Here is a 17,980-nt window from a genome sequence, read left to right on the forward strand (position 1 = left end):
AGTGCTCAAACGGAAACTAACATTCACACTCATTCATACACTGGCGGAATAGCCGCCAGGGGCAATTCGGGGTTCAGTATCTTGCCCAAGGACACTTCGACACGCAACCAGGGGGAGCCAGGGATTGAACCGCCGACCTGAGCCACAGCCGCCCCTTGGCAATGTTTTTTTTTATCGAGGATTAACTCTTTTGTCTCATTAGTAATGGACATTTATTTATTTGTTTTGTCATCGTCCGACTAGTTTGGGAAACACGCTGTGCTGCAATAGTTATATTTATAATATGTAATTTATCATTGTGAGACATGGCATGTCGGTAAAATGTAGGTGTAACGTAGTTTGTAATCGTGAACTTGTAAAATGTAGTTGCACTACCTTTTTTTTTTTTTTGCATTTCTAAATGCTTTTATCAAATTCCCAGCAACACATGATGATTGCCTTTATGCTTAGAAAAGTGCCAGAAATACACTTAATGGCCACTTTATTAGGTACACCTGTTAAACTGCTAGTTTACATTATCTAATCACATGGAGGCAACTAGACATTGTCTGAAGTTCAAACCAAGCATCAGAATGGGGAAGACAGGTGATTAAAGTGACTTTGAACATGTCTAGTGTATATGTGTGTCATACCTCTGTCTACCTGTGACAGCATTGTTAGAAGTGGTTGCTTAGTTCTTGTGTTTTTTGCATCTGGTTTTGTTGGAAAATGATTACACATCAGTCTCCTGAAAAATCAACCGGGCAGAGAGCTCCCTCTCTGATTAAAGTGCCCCCATCAGAAAAATTGGGATGTACTTATTTGAGCGGTAATGCTCATAGTTTTCATTCTGTGATTGTGTGAAATGGCATGTCTGCAGATGAGGCTGCAGAATAGTAATTTCTAACACAAAACTCCTAGTGTTTCAGCCGTATGTGTTTAAACTTCTAACAACAAAAGTGAGCTGAAGTGTAATGAGTGCTTTTATCTGAAACATTTATAAACTTTAACTTGAAAAATGTAGATACACTAGCATATCGATTGCTTTTTGAAGCCACATCATCCAATCCAATCATCCAGCAGTAGCATTTTCAGTTGAGCCAAATTAAAGGGAACTTTTTCTTGTGGGCCCTTTGGCCATCGGCAGTATGGTTTAAGAGTGTTTTTGCCCTCGGGTGCTCCCCAGAAACTTGTGCTTCCAGGTTTGCCAGTCTTTTATAAAACACTGTGCATTCCAGTACCCTATGTTTTAGTCAGATAGTAATAGGGATCCTGTAGCTCGTTTGTGTAACTGTTCATTTATTATCCATCGTGTTCCCTAATGTTTTGTAATCCCGCAATCTTTTGCAATCCATTTGTATGAGATAATCTCAAGATGTTAGTATTGTAGACCTTATGAAACTGTCCTGTTAGACAGATGACATGACGATAGCAGTGAACAACAATCTCATTCTTGGCAATGAAAGTTGTTACTCCTTTTGCTTGTGGCGTACCAGAGAGATCAGACTGGCAGATGGACTGTTCTAGTCACAATAGAGTCCGCACTATTTTACTGTTTGGACCTAACCAAGAAAAACACACTGACAGAAAACATAGAGCGGGATCATAAACACCTATGTCCAGTTGTGTGCAATCCAATCCAAATCTCCTGCGGCAAACACTGCAAATATAATTTTCCATTTTTGTTGAGAATATTTGATGACACATTTTTTGATTGCATTATGTTACAAGATTCATCCTAATTTGTCACCCACGCATGGTGGACAAAATAACAAACACCTTAAAATGGAGTCTATACCTTTTTAGCGCTGAATCAACATCTTTCTGACACACACTCTAAAATTAAGCATTGTAAGCATTATGTGTTGCAGGGCAGTTGTTTTGGATTGCATAATATTATGTTCAGGTGTCCATGATAGTTTCCATTGCATATGCTACACTGCACAAAGGCATTTAAAGGCAGATGGATAGTGAGTGACACTGATTATGGATAATAAAATGATTACTATATTATTGTTATCTATATATAACTGTACAGATAACTCACCTGGCTGTTCGAAATGCTTAACAGATGCTGGATTGGGCATTATTATACTCTGTAATGTAGTATTTTTGTGTGCTGTTGAATAAATGATCACTTTGTATTCATGATTAATGGGGCGTTTACATTTAGCTGTCCTTTTGACTGAAAATAATGAGGTGGGGGGGGGGACTTTGAGCATTTTTTTCCACATTTGCAGTTTATTCAATACAAGTACCCGGGAGAGGCACCTGCAAATCGATTCAGAACTGCACAATTAAAGATGAAAAAGAAATGCAAATGCTAATATAAAAAAATAAGCACATAGTCATTAATTGTAAGTGAAAGTTGACTGATATTAATTAAAAATTCCATTACTCTAACAATGGTAATCAATTATATAAAAAGATTAATTAATAGGGAGGCAGACAAGGGCTTCTTTTAAACTACAGAACATGCATTGGACTCAGTAGACAAAAGGCAAAATCACAACATTCTTAGGAGAATGTCAAAAGAAAATTTGTGATGTTACTAAAGAGGGGGAAAAAATGTCCTTTCCTTTCTTGTAGCAGTTGTTTCCAATTTACAACACATCAACCAAAGAAACAGGGTCTGTGCGTGCAGAATTCTAATGATGGCATTACTGATAACCTTATGTAAATCCAAAAGAGCAAACATACATTTGGTTTCCGTAAAGCATGTGCAGAATAACTGACTGAGAGCTGGCGCGTAGAGACAGCATGGTGATGACATGCAGCCATATTATGGTGAGAATGGCTTTACACTCAATTTTTCATGATAAGTGTAATTAGCACTATCCTCTGTTCAGGGTGCCAGTTGACATGGCACCAAAAAAAAGAAACAGGTAGTGTTAGGAACAGAAATATGATTCCTGTTACCATTCAAACTCAAACCATCTGTTTGAGTAATTATGTTTGCATTCAAGATTGTTTATTTTCTCTCTCTTTGAGTTGCTCAGTGTCCACAGTATTTCAAGATGCCAAGAAGGACTATCAGACATTTTAAATATACATTTTACACAGTTGGTAAATGCTTTTGTCAAACAGGTGTTTCAGTGATCATGTAGCATTTATGTGACTTGTTTAACCCAATTTTGCCAAGATTTATGGCTTTTTATGAACACACATTAGATAATGCAGGGTTCAAAACTGTGACCTATAATTTTTACAGTGTTCTCTCTAACAATAGGCCATCTTGCCTTGTCTGGAACAGTTGAGACCGATGCAGATGGCCAGCCAGTGCACAACAGTGTTGTCAAAATAATATCAGCAAGAACATTACTCATGTCCTATTAAGCTACTCAACTACTGGTACAAATTGGGAAAATGGTAGCTCATCTAAGCTGGCCGTGGAATAGTTACACACTTAGGATAAAAATGCGCTTTATAGGGAATTCTTGGCTCTGAGGAAGGGGGGGGTGTTCCATGTTACTTTCAGGGTTTGCAGCACATGGTCCCTCTTGCAATATGCATTGAACCCACATATTGATTGAATTTGATGATTTCAGAGGAGAATGTAACCAACCTCTGTAGGAAATGCTGTAATTGGATTTCTGCAACCAGGATTACGTAGAGCTCCTCTCAGGAATGCATATGGAAGCCACAACTCTTTGCTGATAGTGAGCCAACGTTGTTGCATGCATGGTCCAGCAACCCCGCACCGGCAAGTTCATTTACAAGGAGGAAACATTCTGAAAAGTCTTAAAACGTACTTCTCTTTGAATGTGATTAAATATCTGTACATGTAAGATTAATTTGATGGAATACACTTCCACTATTTGTCTGTGTAGATGGATACGTTATTTCCATACAGCCAATCGAATCTTGAATAAAACTGTAAAGTCACACTCGGCCAGACAGCAGCCTGGTGAGCAACACAAGAGCCACAGACTTTGAAAAACAACTCACATTAGCTTAAAGACATCTCCTTCTTATCTAACTTTTAAAACAAAAACACATGTTTTGTCTTGCACTTGTTGAATGAGCGATATTTCCTGGTATACATGATAAACATGTTCCCTCACTGGTGCCACCATGCCATTTATTGTATATGTATAATAATTTGTGAATAAATTGATTCTGATACATATTTAACAGTGAGTAATGCTTTAAACCAGACCAGGGCATATATTACATTTATATCTCCTATCAGAATTCATACTATGTGCTGTTAATCAGTGGAAGGCATTCTGTATCCATTGGTGCTTTGCATGCATTCACCACCAGCAGTATATTGTTGTGTTTTAGGTGGCTCCGAGTTTGTGCATTGTCAGGCCAGTGCCGTGTATCACCACATTGTTGCGTGGTAATTTTTCATGGGTATTCGGTATACTGGTGAGCTGCTGATGGAAAGAAAACAATATGTCAAATGCTGCAAGCTTATTATAGCTGATCAATATTGGCTTGCAAGCCATTTCTTTACTGCTGACAGCTCGGAGGTTGCTATCTGAGTTGTGTCATGCCTCAGTCAGGTAATAAGTATTGAGGAGAAAAAATGCAGACATACGCACAGGAGGCTATACTTACTTACTAGATATAATGACACAGAACGCGTGTGGGAGGGAGAGGAGGGAAATGGGGGTGGGGGGGACTAAATGGATAGATTGACAGATATGGCCTAGGGTGTGACACAGATAGAAGCTGTTGAGTTCACTTCCGAAGTTGTATTAGTGCAATTTTGTGAACAGATACGGCTTGGGCAGTATCTATCTTTTCATACCGTCTTGTCATTTTACTCAGTTTTTATGGAATTTTTTTTTTTTTTAATATTATAATCATCAAAAATCATAAATAAATTTGTAAGCTGAGAAAGTCATTGTAGTATGTATGCCATTGTGTAGCCTACAGTTAGCCTACCTAGACAAGTCTTGCTGGGTTTAAATTAGGGCTGAATGATTAATAGCATTAGCGATATTATTGCGATGTAATAAAACAAGATTTTCTAATCGCAAAGGCTGCGATTACACTCTGGCTTACTTTTACACTCTGTAAGCGTATTGTGGGGATCGGCGCCGGCGTCACACACACACGGTCACCAGTCAGCTCAGGAAATATCTGTGAAACGGCGTTTCAAACCAAACTCGCATGTCCGAAAGAGGCCCACTCTGTCCCGAGTTACTGCCTGGTTTCAGCCAGTGCACTGCGGGGGAGGAGGGGGACTCCAGTGTTGTCGGAGAATTACTAAGCTAGTCTATTAAACACGAGAGGCAACACTTGGTTTTATTTTCGTTGGCCAACTTTTGAATTGAGTATTTTTTGTTTGCTTACTGGGATACAGAAAGATGGACACCTAGGAGATTAGAACTGAGATAAGGACTCATTGGTGGTTGAAATGTGAGTTTTATATTGACTGCTCGGTAGTTTTTCTTGTGGTCTGTAGATAAGCCGACCTGATGATATTATATCATTATGTTACTGTTGCTCATAATAATTCTACCTAATTCATCATAACACAAGAAAGAACAGTGTAGTTCTGATATTGTGTTTGTTATACTATACACTGATTTACTGCTTGTCCATTTTGATTAATACAGAAGGTGAAAAATTAATCGCACATTTAATCGCAATTGCAATATAATTGTAAAAAAAATCGCAATTAGATTATTTTCCAAAATCGTTCAGCCCTAGTTTAAATACTTATAGCCCATAGAATAATAAATAGATAACAAGCACCCTTATTCCAGGAGGACCCTCACACATCAGTGGGCTGAACGGAGATGTGCACACAGCTTTGTTGGTTTGGCTGGCTCAGCAAACCCAAACCTAAAGGGTAGGAATGTTGTCATACCAGAAATTAGACATATCCCAAATTAAACTTCACCCCTGTTTCCATATTGACGGCAGAGCTGTCGCTGCTGCTGAACTTGTCTCCATCTTTCACATTTTGGTAGGGCTGGGCGGTATATCAGGATGAGATATACCGATATAATTTCAAAAGAGATATGAAATTAGACAATACCATTTATACTGATAAAGTTTGATATTGAGTTAATTAATATGTTTCTGTAAAGTCCTGCCAGCGTTGGCTCCTCCCTTTCCCTCACCGCGCAGCCTCACCCCTCCCTCTGCGTCTGCACGCAGCCGTCTACTCACAAACTCTCTGTCAAGATGGAGGGAGACACAGTGCTGGTCGACACTGAGACCTGGCTTGTAAAAAGAAAAGCAACGTTAATGTTGAAACGTTTTAACTTAAATCAAGAGACAGTTGTACAGGGGTCACTGGTGTGTGTGTGTGTGTGTGTGTGTGTGTGTGTAGCATTGAACATTGCGTCACCGCAGTTGCGTTTGGCGTCGCTATGACGACCAGCTACATTGAGGAGTACTATCTCTGGGTACTATCTGCAATGGAAAATGGAGGACGGCCAAGTCGAGTCCAGGCGAGGCTAGTTGAGCTGGTTCTGGTAATGGCTGATTGCATAAGTAAAGTACGTTAGGTCTGTACCGGGATATGACTTTTGGGCCATATGGCCCAGCCCTAACCGACGGTACCTAGAAAAACGAATACTGTTGTGTTTTCAGAATTTTGGTATCGACTTGATATCAAAGTATTGGTTCTCATGACATCACTAGTTGGGTCCATACTACAGTACATCAGCTCAATACAGCATCTCCTTATCACTTTAATAGAAAGAGGAGCATCTGTATTTTTGACGATATTGAAAGTCCTACCATCGGGATTTCTTAATATCCTGGTATACTGTAATACCTTGATACTGTCACAACTCATGATCATAACTCAGACTACATTCACTGTTTGTAGAAGGATAAAGTTTGTAACCATCGTTGCTATAACTGTTACCTAGGCCAACAATATGAGATATATAGCCTCCTTTAAAAAAAACACTAAATCGTGGTTAATTCAGGAACAATACTGTTCTCATATTTAGTCTTTACACGTTGCCCTATCTGTATATATTTTATCTTTTATTTTCTTCCATTTTACTTCATTTTTGTTATTTTTTTGTTTTGTTAAACTGTATTTTTTTTAATCAAAAAGCCCTACTAGGGACAAGTTTCGTGAATTAGCTTTAGCTAAAAACACTATGATACACACATCAGATGTCTGTCAAAGTTTATCTATGTTTTTGTATCTGTCCCTATTTAAATAAATAATTTTGTTCAGTGTAGTGTTTTTTTTTTTTATATATATAACTACACTGAACAAAATTATAAATACAACACTTTAGTTTTTGCCCCCATTCATCATGAGCTGAACTCTAAGATCTAAGACTTTCTCTTTGTACACAAAAGGCCTATTTCTCTCAAATATTTTTCACAAATCTGTCAAAATCTGTGTTAGTGAGCACTTTTCCTTTGCCGAGATAATCCATCCACCTCACGGGTGTGACCTATCAAGATGCTGATCAGACAGCATGGGTATTGCACAGGTGTGCCTTAGACTGGCCACATTAAAAGGCCACTTGAAAATGTGCAGTTCCATTACACAGCACATTGCCACAGATGTCACAAGTTTGAGGGGGAGCACGCAGTTGGCATGCCGACTGCAGGAATGTCTACCAGAGCTGTTGCCCATGAATTGAATGTTCATTTCTCTACCATACTCCGTCTCCAAAGGCGTTTCAGAGAATTAGTACGTCCTACCGGCCTCACAACCGCAGACCATGTGTAGCCACACTAGCCCAGGACCTCCACATCCAGCATCTTCACCTCCAAGATCGTCTGAGACCAGCGATCCGGACAGCTGCTGCAACAATCGGTTTGCATAACGAAAGGATTTCTGCAAAAACTGTCAGGAACAGTCTCACGGAAGCTCATCTGCATGCTCGTTGTCCTCATTGGAGTCTCAAACGGACTGCAGTTCGTTGTCGTAACCGACTTCAGTGGGCAAATGCTCACATTCAATCATCAGGCATCTGGTGCTTTGGAGAGGTATTCTCTTCATGGTTGAATCCTGTTTTTCACTGTACAGGGCAGATGGCAGACAGCGTGTATGCCGTTGTGTGGGTGAGCGGTTTGCTGATGTCAAAGTTGTGGATTGAGTGGCGCATGGTGGCGGTGGGGTTATGGTATGGGCAGGCGTGTGTTACGGACTACGAACACAGGTGCATTTTAATGATGCCATTTTGATTGCACGGAGATACCGTGACGAGATCCTGAGGCCCATTGTTGTGCCTTCCGCGACCATCACCTCATGTTGCAGCATGATAATGCACGGTCCCATGTTGCAAGGATCTGGACAAAATTCCTGGAAGCTGGAAACATCCCAGTTCTTGCATCACCCACTGAGCATGTTTGGGATGCTCTGGATCGGCGTATACGACAGTGTTCCAGGTCCTGCCAATATCCATCAACTTCGCACAGCCATTGAAAAGGAGTGGATCAGCGTTCCACAGGCCACAATCAACGACCTGATTATCTCAATGTGAACGAGATGTGTTGCACTGTATAAAGCAAATGGTGGTCACGTCAGATACTGACTGGTTTCCGGACCCCCCCGGACTCCCACAATAAAGTGAAACTGCATATTTTCAAGTGGCCTTTTATTGCGGCCAGCCTAAGGGACACCTGTGCAATATCCATGCTGTTTGATCAGCATCCTGATATGCCACACCTGTGAGGTGGATGGATTATCTCGGCAAAAGAGAAGTGCTCACTAACACAGATTTTGACAGATTTGTGCACAATATTTGAGAGAAAAAGCCCTTTTGTGTACAAAGAGAAATCTTAGATCTGAGTTCAGCTCTTGATGAATGGGGGCAAAAACAAAAGTGTTGTGTTGAGGATTTTGTTCAGTGTAATAGGATGCAATAAGTAGCAGCTTTTTCATACGTTATGAAAAGTTTCAAAAATATGTGAGGTTATCTATTGCATACCACATAACATGGTGTAAGAATGATTTTTGACATACCACATTAGTGTACATGATATTGACCTTAGAGAGTGGGGTTAAGGCTTGATTCCCTTTTCTCATATCACACTTGATTAAACAATGTAGTGATATTGATATTGATACAACATACAGAATGCAATTTTCTACCCAGAATCACAACAATATTGTCCATCAGTGTCATGGAACAAATGGAAAAAATGTTGACTACGGTAGTAAGTGATACTGATTGGGGCATTAGCACACTATTTGGAAATATGATCCAGGCAATTCAGGAGAAAAGTCCATTACCCATGAGGACAAAATATATGATATATATTACTTTGGCAGGACAGATGAATGGCATCATTAGCTTTTATTTCAGCCGTTCTTTTCAGAATTTCTCGCAACATTCATCATCAACATACATTACAATTGTAAATGCCCTCAACCTCTTAATATGTTCTAACGAGCAGCTGAATCACTGGCACGCCTCATGCATAATCTACAGGAGAACAATCCTTTCAAATTATTTTGCATTGGACAGTGAATTATTTTGGCAACACATTTCTAGATTAATTTATGGAGATCATCTTTGAGCGTTTTGTAGATGAGCGTTTTATACACATTTTACATAATCCACACATTGACTGCATTTTCTTTACCGACATTCAAACATTTGTCTATATCTCAGAATATAATTCAGTGTGCGTGCACACACTTTGGCATCGGACTCCAGACAACCACTTTTCTTTTGAGGTCATTACGGTAATGTTTAACTAAGGGTTTCAACAGTGTTGACTATTTACACTTGTCACTTGTTTGTGAGAACCATAGACTGTGGTGAGAATGCGATCAAGCTACATTTGGAGTGCACAGGTATTATAGCCTTTATGGTAAATGCAGTTAAAAGGAACAGTGCGAGCTGATAGGCAGGGTTAGCGACTTTGTAAGGTGAGAAAATGACTGAATAAAGTGTTACAGTATGAGAGTCTTACCTGAAGAGAGGCTATTAAATCTTGTACGCAATACGAGCACAACATACAATATAATCTTTCAAATTGCGTCGGACTTTCAGAATGTAGCACAAGGCTGGAGGATACACATGTGACAAAGTCCGGTTTTCAAAATTAAGTGTTAACACAACGTATGCAGTATGGAAATAAGATTAATTGGATTATATTCACAGGAAGTATTAAACATGTAACATGTGTCCATTAAAAGTAAAATAAAATTAGAGAATTACTTACAAATTATTCTTTGATTTAGGGTTGCTGGAAAAACATTAAATAGACTTTTTTTGGTGCTTCATCACCATTTATTTAGTGATTGCATTATTGTTGTCAAACAATCAGTTACTACGTGGTGTATGGGTGTCATGGATAGATCAACAAGATTATTGTGTGGCACTTTGCTCAGTAGTAGCCTTGCTTTAGTAGGTCAGTGAATATACCTCTGCACAGAACAGTGCAAAGCAATCAAGTATGTGATTTTGGAGTAGATGTTAATTAACTGCCTGCTTGCATTAAGTCCCACTGAGGTATTTTACAACAGTTGCTATCATCATCATCATAGCGTGTAAATAGGTTTGCTGCATTTATACGGGCCTCTCCAGGTTTTCAAGCATTTTACAACTAAATTCCAAAGCATTTAAACTGAACCATATTTAACAGCCTGGAACACGCTCTCACTAGTAGGGCTGGTAAATTTCATATGGTCAGATGATGGAATCTCTCTTTGTTGGGCCTGGTGTATAAGTCTTGTTGGAAAGGCTTTTATGTCCTTCTTATAGGTCCTCATTGAAAGATTAAATTGCGGACTCCACATCGGTAATAAATCTCAGCCAGGTGTGGGGTGGGACTGGGAGGGAGAGCCATCAATAAAAAGGATGGTCATCCCCTGTCAGGCAGAAAGCAAGGGAATAAACAAGTTGTAGGAGAAACAGGGCTGCCCTTTTCTTGCAAAAGTGGTTTATTGACTTGTATTTAAATGAGCGACCTTTTGTCTGAAAGTGTGAGAAACGGGGCATTGGAGCTTGCCATGGCATGCCATCGCATGCTCTGTATGGCAATGAAGGTACTGAAATACTTTTTTCCGCCTTTCCTTTCATTGGTCCTAAATGTGAAAATCTAAATTGTTTCAGTATTTTCCACACGTAGACTTTACTTGCGCGGGCTGTCCAGGTATATTTGCTCTCTTACTTTATAAGACGCGGACACAGCGGATATTTTACAAGCATGGACCCAGCAAACAACAGTGAACACACCGGTGCAGATGTCAGTCAGTACCATGTTTGTTTCAGTTTCAATAGGCTTCGTCATTAACAAGCCTTCTCCACATGCGGCGAAAAAAACAGAATTTCTGAAAACAGAATCGAGGGTCGAAATTGCAAGTTAGGTGTGTTTTCGGTGACTTAACTATAAAACAACGTTTAATGTCAACAGAGCAGACACATAGAGGGAGAGAGAGACAGAAAGAGACAGAGGAGGTGTAGGTGTGTATGTGGGGGAAAAGAGAACTGAAGAGAAAGGGAACCGCTTAAATTGTGAGTAAACACTAAAATGAAGTTGGGGAATCAAGGAGAATTAAAATGATTAAATAAAAATAACCTAAGCTACTAGAAATAGAAATATACCAGTAAACCCCAACTTCGATACCCCTAGTACTCCCCCACTTGGCCACTGCCCAGATAGACTGTAATGTTGTGGGAAACAGTGATTGATTAGATTTCTCTTTAACTTTCAGTGCATGTGCTGTCATAGGTAAGATGTTTGCTTTCTGAGCTTAATGTCTTCAGCGTTAATTTTTTTCATTACTGCATTTTCTTGCCGAGTGCATAATTTGTTTAGTCCCCTTTTGAGCATGTCTCACACACTTCCTTACTATAATGTTCTTATGAATATGTAGTTGTGTCTGGTGTAGCTTTCTGTGGGAGGAAACACACTGGAGTCTCTCTGACGTGCAAAGATGTTATTTTAGAATCTAGCAACTAGAGTCCGACCTATTTATCGTTTTGCAGATATTATCGGCCGATATAAGCTACTTGCAGATATATCTGCATCTGCTTTTATAACAACAGATATATGACAATAAAAAAAGAAACAAGAGAGTCGATCCTTCCCTCATGTCAAGAGTGTTGCATAGTTTGCCCATCAGAGGGTGCTCTGCAGCTCCCCTGTTAACAACGCTGCAGAACCACAGAGCATAAACAGCTTCCAGCCAAACAAAGTTATCTAGCTGCTCTTTCAAATGTGAAACGTTTGTGTGAAATCTCAAAGTTGCAGGTCCTCGTTGTAGACAGTCAAGTAGTATTAGAGGAATTCAGCAGCAGCGTTTCCTCTGTGTCACTGTATCATAGACAACATGTTTTAGAGCCAGATGGTGGTTAGGAAATGGTTTCTTGTACCTTTTTGGATAGAATTAACAGAGTGATGTAAAGGGATAAAATAACGTGAATATGCTACATAGTAGAAAACAGTCTTTGTGGCAGATGTAAGGTAATATATATGTCCTAGCACTGTTAGTGATGGCAAACCTGAGAGATGTGTTGCTTTTGATTACCCTTCCACTGGTAGTAAGCGGTCATTATATTTATGATGCTTTGAAATGACTAGCACAGTTCCTTTTTAAATGAATTTTGAATTGGTACATTATTATAATAGAGAAAATATGTCAAACAGCAATTCATAACCATTATGTTGAAATGGAGAGTGCCATAATGCTAGACAGAAAAGCTGGGATATAGCAGCTGAACTCAGCGGAGAGTAGGGAGTGAGAGGAAGCAACTTGATATATAGCCACACCACTAATGGCAGATTTTTCTTGCAGATAATCACTGCTCAAAATAGGATAGGCTTCAGCATTATCTAATTGTGAGTGCACAGGGTTGTTACATTTACCCCCTTAAGTCCACTGGGCTTTAATTGCTTATCTGCAATAATGTGGTTGATGTAAAAATGACAATGTCAGAAGTTTCGCAACATGAAAGCTTTCATTAAGTGAAAGTGAGATGTTGCTCAAAGAGATTTATAATCGATATGTTCTCTATGTTGTTTGTATCTCAAGTGACAGAATATTTCATGTTTATTGAAAACTATAGAGGAAGGCAGTCATGAAGTTTGAATGTTGTTATTTGGCTATTTTAATTATTGTTAAGGGCATCGGAACTTGGGAGCTTCACAGCACTGGTTGTCACTCAGAAGAGCATCCTCACAATAACAGGTAAATTAGTGATAACCTTTTTTTTGGTTATCGTTTTTTTTTCTTTTTTTTTTACATTAAAGGTCCAAGTGATTAAAAATGTCGTTTGTATGTGGGAAATTAAATAATCACTTTTCTAAACAGCTGCAGTTCAGTTGCCCTTGGGCAAGGCTGCAGAGCAGTACCAGCACCAGTAAATAATGCTAGCAGCAGGGACCAGTAGTGTTGCTAAAGGCCATGCTGCATGTTTTCATGATCTTATTTACACCTCAGGCAGTAAAGAGGATAATTATTGTGCTTGACCAAAGAAGCCGTTAAGGCTAGAATATGTAAATTCTGTCATACATATTAAGGTGTGGGGGGGGGGGGCGTTGTGATGTTCACACTACGGTGATAGGGGGTCACACGCTACAGGAGCTGACAGCGGCTGTGTCACCCGACGCAGGTTTCCAAACCACGTTTTAACAAGAAAACACATTTTCTTGCTTTCTGATCAGGTGCCGTCGTGCTGTTTCCGAGGCGACATAAGTTTTGTTTTATGGTGGATGGACGGTAACTTTACAGAGTTAAGTTAATAATCCCATACTTTGGACACTTTCTTCTTTGTCCCTCGCTATTTTCTCTCTTCCTCCACTTTGCAAACAGTTCCATTATAATCACGTCATGTTCACAGCGTAAGCGCAATGTGCAACCGTAATAAATGTCCGTGCGAAACACTGTACTGTATAGTTATATGGATTAAATGAAGCATCATATTTATTAATTGATTGATTAATTGATGAATCGTTTCAGCCCTAATATGAGTATATTATTAAATCATTAATGCATGCAACCTAATTTGAGAACAAAACAATGTGAGAAGAGCCAGATTCTAACTTAATTCTTTCTTTAGTTTGTTGTCCTACCATACCACCAAAACAAGTGGAAATGCAGACATGGCAACTTTTCCTTCTGGTGTTGTAGAAGAACAGAAATGTAGCTTTGCTTGAACTCTTTAGTATAAAATAGACCAGACAGCATTCAAAGATGCTTTGTTTTTTTTAGTGTGTCCTGCCCTTTACAATTCCCTGACAGTGTTTACTTATGCTTCATGTGATTGCAACATGAGAAGAAATAGTGTACACAGGGAAAAGGAAATTGTGTTACTGCTTTGAGGGGTGTGTGTGTGCGTATGTGTGTGTGTATTAAAAACACTCTTGCTGAGACATGCTCTGGGTCATATATGCCCCACTCTGCCCAGGCAGCTCTAGCTATGACTTATCTCAGTTTTGTGTCATTATTACGTTTGTAATAATGATCACTGACAACTGCTCAACTCCCTCTCATTATGTAGTACCTTGTTCACAATTGAAACAATAAAACAACTAGAGGACCCAATACAAAAGTGTTTATGTTCTGCGTAAGCTGCAACTGTTTGTTTTTACTATTGATTAATCTTCTGATTATTTTCTAAAATAGTTTGGCAAAAATTTTCTGTCGACTCGTGGATTAGGCAAATAACTGATGCAGCTCTAGTTCTGTGTTTGTGTTATCGGTTAATTAAGTTTTACTCCCAAGTATTAATATTAGTGTTGGCCTCAGAAATCCACTATTGGCCACGCTACAAAGTAAATCCTACCTCTATTATGCTTACCAAAGACATTTTTTTTTCTTGCAACTGTGTAAGAATGTGTGGCCATTTTGGAAGATGCAGTGTGAGATAGTGTTTCATTGGATTTGACTGTACTGATATGTTTTTAAAATGTTGTCCACCATGGGTAATATATTAGAAGACGGCCAAAATGATGTGTTGTGAGCACGAAGAGAGTGCCCCGGTGCTGATCTGGCTTTATTGTTCATAATGGACAGGTGCTTCAAGACTTTATGCACAGCAGTTTGATGATGAAATGGACAGAAAATTATTTTTGCAGGTTGTTGATGGATATTATAAATGTCCATGAACACTTCCTGTGGTTGATATAGGTTCAGTGATTCAGATGAGTTTGTTTTGAAATTTTTGTGAAAAAGAAAACAATTAGGCAGTCACAAAGACAACTAAATGCTATCATGTTTTTGCCAAACATCTGGCGTCACTACAAGCAGTTACTGGTGCATTCAGGCGAAAGGCACCACTTAATAGGAAAATTTGTTGATCCGTAGCACTGGTACTCTGACTCGCCACCCCATCAGTGGTTGTCCCCCTCCTCCCTTTCTCCTCCAGTTGTTGTCTTGCATTCTGTTTGCTGTCAGACCTGACACAATTACCTCTTCTTGTTAGTAATGTGAATTATGTGAATTTTAATGACCACCGCTAATTAGTAGTGATTTAGCTGTTGCAAGTGCACTTGGCAGTGATGCATTTAAAACAACACTCTTGAAATAGATTTTGGTGGTGCTGACATGGTCAGGTTTTGGTTTATATATTAAAAAAAAAAAACAGGCACAGAATTTCAGCATTATTTCCACAACTTTGGAAGAAAAAGATATATGGTAATTAGAGCTTTACCTGAATCAGAATTTTCTCCCCCCTCCTTTTTTTTTTTTTTTTTTTTAAAAAGTACGTTTTGTAGGTATGTCAGAATTTGAAACTTGGTTTGTATAAAGCCTGTCATGCTGTTATCCTGTGTTGCTCTTTCTACAATGATGCAGCCGAAAAAAGTGCAACGATTTGACTGACAAAATCCGATTTGACTCGGGGCTTACTGCTTGATGATTCGAATCAACATTTAGGGGGCAGCTCTAAGGGCAAGTAAACTGTATCGTAATACGAATACATCAATTGCTGTTTGATTATAAGCATACATTTACAGATTGCAGGTTCTGTGGTGGTTTAGATAGCAGAGTTGATCATATTTTAGGCCATCTTCAAGAGAATCCAAGCAGCCACATGGCTATCTTTCCCGTCTTGGGGCAGGATGCTATCAATGATCCATGAGAAACAAAACAGTGCTTTCAGTATAAGAGTAATTTATTTCTCATTTACTACATTTATGTATTAAAGCAGGTCAACAAACTAAAATCAAACAAAAACACTGTGCAGACATTCTGAGAAAAATCGGCTCAGTGGAAAAGCATGTTCAAAAGTGTGGACACATGCATACATTATTCGAGCCACACGCTTGTATTTGGATGGACAACTGATCAGAAGATGGAAAGTTCTACATAAATGGTGATTCAGATGTTGACTGGCTTATGCTTTGAAAGGGCCCTAAAGCTGCATCAGCCTTTTCTGTCTGCTTGTGTTGCCTCTCTTTAGAAGGCACCGTCAGCATCACCATAAGCAACATCCAACATGATGCTTGTTTTATAACATTACCTGTAGATAACCATAGTGAATTATACTAATTTATATTGCGCCGAAAGGATCTTCAAATGCTAATATATACATTAAGGTGCTAACCTGAATAACTAATAATTGAGAACCAAAGAACGGAGGTCATATAACATGTATATAGTTTTAGCTGCTGAGGAAATCATCTGCATTTAGAAACAAATGTACATTATGTTCATTAATGCAAAGAAAGAAATTTACAGAATGAAAAGTTGCAGACTTCCTCATCAACTCAGTAGCTGAAAGAAATGGATGCTGACAGTACTAGTAATAAATTTGATAATTGTGTCTTCATTTGGTCCAGAAGGGTATTTCTTTCACTGAGGCGAAAGCGTTAGTTGCTCAAACAACTATAGCCCCACTCACTCTGCAGGTCACTTAATGGAAATCTTGTTTATGCTCAATACAATTACCATTACAATACATTACCACAAGCAGGCATTGATGTATTATAGGTCAAGCATTAATTGCCTATGGTCCATTAGAGTTTATGTGCCTTGAAAACCAAACTGTTACCATCATAAGCCTCTGTGATGTGAACTCCCTGGAAGACATCACTAACACCCTGTCCTCCTGGTCTCCAGGCATTGTCTCTTTAACTTTTATCCTGTTATAGCTACAATCAGATTGTCCCGACAAAGGTCCGAGTATCCTGCCTCCAAATGCTTTTCATATGGTGAAGAATCAGTCAATTATTTTGAAGCAGTGCAGCAGCCCAGGATTAAGTGACTTAGGAGTGCAGCAGACAGCAGCCTCCCTCCCCCCCCTGCTTTTAGCCTCAGAGACTTCCACAAACAGCATGGCTTGTCAGGGCTGATTGCAGCGGCACTGGGGCAGATAAGTCAGTCTTACTATTATCCTATGTAAGCTAGGAGTGCCAAATTACAACTTTAGCCTTAAACCCCCACAGAGTTTACTTACGAATGTCTTAAGCCACAGCAGAGGGAAAAAAAATATTCATATACTAAAAAGTTGGCCATGGTTTCAGGGGGAACAAAAAGAAGTGTGTCTGATGGATGTGTGCATATATCTCAGGCTGGGTCTCTGTCTTTCACTGCTGTCAGCATCTTTCCTGGCTCATAACTGTGATGTTTTGACAGCTTTACAAGGACTGTAATTCAAATTTATTTCTACCATGCCATCGATTATCTCGCCACTTAAATGTCATGTGTGTCTGGCTAGTCTAACATGGAAATGTTGGCACAGCTCCATAAGCATGTTTAGATTTTCATTCCACGCCTGAGACCGTTTATGTCTTAAAACACAAACAGGGACAGCTTTACAACAAGAGCATTATCAGATTAAAATGGTGAGGCTTAGTTCCAGGGACAAAATGAAAATCGGTAACTTGCGGCAGTTGTCATCAGAGTTGGTGGATGCATTTGTGGACATGTTAGTAGTTTTGTTAAAAAGGACAGCACCACCCAAAATGTCTCATTGTTTATAAACGTGTATTCTTAATAAATAAACATGTTGGGATTTTTCATTGATATTGCCCAGCTGAAACCAGAGTAGCTTTAAATGTACTCTACTTTAGTGTTCTTTTCTGTTCCTTCTCTCCTATTTTATCGCCCTCCCGTTCTATCGTTCCCTCCATTTACCACCTATTCAATTTCTCCCAAGCT

The 17,980-nt window shown here is 39.2% G+C and overlaps 1 protein-coding gene and 1 long non-coding RNA gene across 5 annotated transcripts in view; one reads left to right on the plus strand and one right to left on the minus strand.

The window, feature by feature from the left end:
- Window positions 1-17,980, minus strand: part of LOC123963177 (cadherin-12-like) — a 64,932-nt gene that overhangs the window by 46,643 nt on the left and 309 nt on the right. The gene's annotated exons all lie outside the window — the stretch shown is intronic.
- Window positions 1-17,980, plus strand: part of LOC123963544 — a 212,308-nt gene that overhangs the window by 1,603 nt on the left and 192,725 nt on the right. The window lies entirely within an intron of this gene.

The sequence above is a fragment of the Micropterus dolomieu genome, linkage group LG01 (genome assembly GCF_021292245.1).
Source record: "Micropterus dolomieu isolate WLL.071019.BEF.003 ecotype Adirondacks linkage group LG01, ASM2129224v1, whole genome shotgun sequence".
Lineage (NCBI taxonomy): Eukaryota > Metazoa > Chordata > Actinopteri > Centrarchiformes > Centrarchidae > Micropterus > Micropterus dolomieu.